This window comes from Rattus norvegicus, chromosome 5 (genome assembly GCF_021556685.1).
Source record: "Rattus norvegicus strain SHRSP/BbbUtx chromosome 5, alternate assembly SHRSP_T2T, whole genome shotgun sequence".
NCBI lineage: Eukaryota > Metazoa > Chordata > Mammalia > Rodentia > Muridae > Rattus > Rattus norvegicus.
The window spans coordinates 11,379,179-11,383,000 of NC_141538.1; positions in this window are offsets into that span (position 1 = coordinate 11,379,179).

The window sequence follows — 3,822 nt, forward strand, 5'->3', positions numbered from 1 at the left end:
GGGTAGGGAGTTTCCAAAAGGGGAATTAGCACGCTAAGTAGGCAGGGTTACAGAAGCATAACATACATCTAACAAGTTAGTTCCTCCTGCAACAAAGACATGTCGTTCCTGGAACGGGCAGTGCAGAATCATCTGTAATTATGGTTACGGGTCAAGCATAGCCTGGATCAATCATCAGCAAGAATGAACCTAATTTGCCTTTACTATAAGATGGCTTTTAAGCCAAAAATGGAGGCAGGCTGTTATCTTTCAAATACATTCGTTTATTCGCACAAACATTCTTTATGATACCATGCTGATATAAGCGCTAGGCAGACACCTCCCACAACAGAGAACAGTGGTTTGGGCAGAAATGCAGCAGCTGGTTTCCACTCGGGGACTCTTTTCTGGTGAGCATGCTTTGACGCTTGTAGTTTCCACCCATGCATGTCCTTTACTGTGGCAGGCTGAGAAGATGGCCCCGAGGGAGGCCTCTGTGTGAGCCCCACTAGTCACTTAGGCCAGGGTCCCATGGAGTCCCAAGTCCTCCTATCGAGGAGTATCAACGTGGAGGCTAGAGAAACGGTGTCTTGGAAGCACAGCCATGCATACAATCTCTAGGACAATCCCCAAGTTCCAAATGTTGTTTGGTTTCATTGGGCAGTAGCTTTGTGCTATCAGGGCTCTTGGTTTGGGCAGAATTCATTAGTGTAGCAACACCTCCAGGGGCAAGTTTATTAGTTTATCAAGACCTGTTCTATTAGGCTCTGAGCTGTTAGTGGCCTGCCAGGGGCTTGCTTCGAGTCCTAGATCTTATCAAAAATTGTCTCGTGGCAAGCTCAGTTATCACATCATTTCAAGTCACAAATAATGGCTTTTGAGTGACCAAAGAAAAAAATATTGGTTTCTGAGTTATGCTTTTAATATAAGCTATCTGCCAGAGTGGTGGGTAGCCATGTTGGATGCTCAGACGTGTGAAGGCAGAGGGTGTCTGTGGGAGTCATGGTGAAAAAACCAAAGAGACTGCCCGGTAGACTATCGCCTTCAGGGTGCTGCTTCCGCAGGCTCCTTCCCTGAGTGGGAAACAGACGGGGCAGCCCTGGCAAGCATGTGGGGGCTAATGGAGACTCTGGAACACTGTCCTCCAAGGCCTGCATTCATGTATCCTTTCCTCTGAATGGTCAAGGGCACCTCTCTTGAAAATACAATTGGAACTACTTACTTATAATAATTTCTGTGTAAAACAAAGTCTTGGTATTTCTCTTATTTTTGAGATTATAATATAAATACGCCCCTTTCCCTTTCTCATTCCTCCCTCCAAACAGTAGCATAAAGTTCCTCCCTGCTCGATATCAAATTCATGGCCTCTTTTTTGGATTAAACATTTGGGACATGCAGGAAGGAGGGAGAAGAATTCAAAGCCAGCCTTGGCTATACACTGAGTTCAAGGCCATCCTTGAAAAAAGCATTTGCATAGTTGGTATATGCACATATGTGTATATGGTTATACATTCCTAAATATAACCTGTTTGGTCGGGATAATGGTATGTGAATGTATGATTCCAGGGCTGATCTTTGGGTGTTGGATAACCAACTGGTTGGCTCTTCCCTGAAGAAGACTATTGTCCCTCTCTCAGCATTTCTTGGGTGCCTGGAGTTCTTTGTGTAGGGTTGAGGCCTTGTGACATTTTTCCTGTTCGAGTTGGTGTGTTCATCTCATGTGTGGGCAGTTGTGGACATGGCCTCTGACTCTCACAGTGAAGTTAAGTGTGTGTGTGTGTGTGTGTGTGTGTGTGTGTGTGTGTGTGTGAGAGAGAGAGAGAGAGAGAGAGAGAGAGAGAGAGAGAGGAGTTCTAAATATGCTGGGATTACAAGTATGCGTAACTGTGCCCTCTTTCCATGAAGATCTTTATCAGTTGTAGTTTCGGTGGTAGGAGCTTTGGTGACTGGGAAATTCATCTACATGCTATTTCGTACAGCTCGACTACAAAGACTCATTCCTCTTAAACTTTAATTATCAGAAAATTGATCTGATGTCAGAAAGTGGCAGACTGACTGCTCTGGAAATCCAAATGTGTAGGAGACTGGCCTCCGCACAGAGAACGGTACTTCATGCTCAGCTCGAGGTTTATAAACATGGCTTGTGTCAGCTTTTTAATAACTGTCTTGTTCACCAGGATGGGATGGGGACAGAGTGGCGGCCAAGGACTACAAGTGGCTCAGCAGCCATGACTTTGCCTGATGTCTCCAATTCACAATACTGAAATAAGAATAAAGACAGAAAAGCCCGAACAAACAAAGTCCCTTATGGAAACCTACTGTTTGGTATGCCAATTAAAATATAATTTTTTAAAAAAAGTTTGAACATAAGGACTCTGAACGGGTAGAAAGTGCTTCCCCAAAATGACATGAGTTATTAAATGAGTATCCCAGTGCCTGATAAGGGCACTCCCAACCAGTTATTGGTCAGGGAAGTTTCAGAGCCCCCCAAACAACACTGCTCTTTTGTTTTGTTTCTCTGTGTAGCCTTGGTTGTCCTGGAACTTGCTCTGTAGGCTGCTTCAGAATCATAGAGATACTCCTGCCTCTGCCTTCAGGGTATTGGGACTAAAGGCGTTCACCGCCACAGCCCAGCTGCTGCTGGTAACTGGTTGTCATGGTAACTAGAATATAAGGCCCTGTTACTGAGGACACCACACACTTTAGTTGCAGGGCTGGGAAAGATCAAGCTGGGGCTGACGTTCATAGTGCTGGACGATGCTGTGCAGGCTGCTTGGGGAGAAAAGCCATCAACCACTTTACCCAGAGCTGCACCCTGAATGCTACCACCTTACCCTGACCTTCCAGGCAAAGCTGCCAACTGGTACAGTAGTGGCCTCAGGGTTATGGATGGGTTAAATTTCTGGCCTTCTGTACAGGAGTGCATTCATGCCTGTAAATGTGGCCAGAGCTGGAGTGCTCACAGACCCTGTGAGGGAACCTACTCACACTGTTTTGCTAGATGTCATGCCATCAAACTGCCTTTGAAAGATTTACATCCGTGCCCATGGATTTAAGTGCTGCTATCAGCCTTGATTGGAGAAGCCTTTTTCTGCAGTGGGCAGCCTGCACAAAGTGTGGGGAAGATAGGCTGCGGGTGCCCAGCCAAACAGCGGACATGTCACCAACTCCCTTTCCTAAAGTTCAGGGCACTTCATGCAAGAGGGCATGAAAATGTAAGAGTAGGAGAATGTGGAGGAATGTTGCCATGCTGCTTTCTGGACACGAGCATTGCTGTGCTGGCTGGTTTTATATCAACTTGACACAAGTTAAAGTCATCTGAGAGGAGGGGACCTCAACTGAGAAAATGTCTCCATAGTATGGGGCTGTAGGCAAGCGTGCAGGGAATTTTCTTAGTTGGTGATTGACATGGAAGGACCCAGCCCACTGTGGGTGGTGCTATTCCTAGGCTGATGGTCCTGGCTTCTATAAGAAAGCAGACTGAGCAAACTGTGGGAAGTGCTTATTGGCACCTCTTCCAGCCCTGTTTGAACTCCTTCATGATGTGGAAGTGAAAGCCATGGTCACTGTGTTTCATCGCAGCAGTAGAACCCTAAGTAAGACGATGGCTGTTGTTCTGATGAGCTCAGTGCAGTCACGCCTATGTGCACAGGGCCTGAGCAAAGTCCCATTAATGAGATCAGCAGAATTCCACCCACAGCACTAATTGGGCTCAGTGAGGGAGGGAAAGGGGCAGGGTGGAAGGGTTTGTTGAGGGACATTTGGGAGGAATAAGAATGAGGTTGGGGGGCTGGAGAGATGGCTCAGCGGTTAAGAGCACCCGACTGCTCTTCCAGAGGTCAT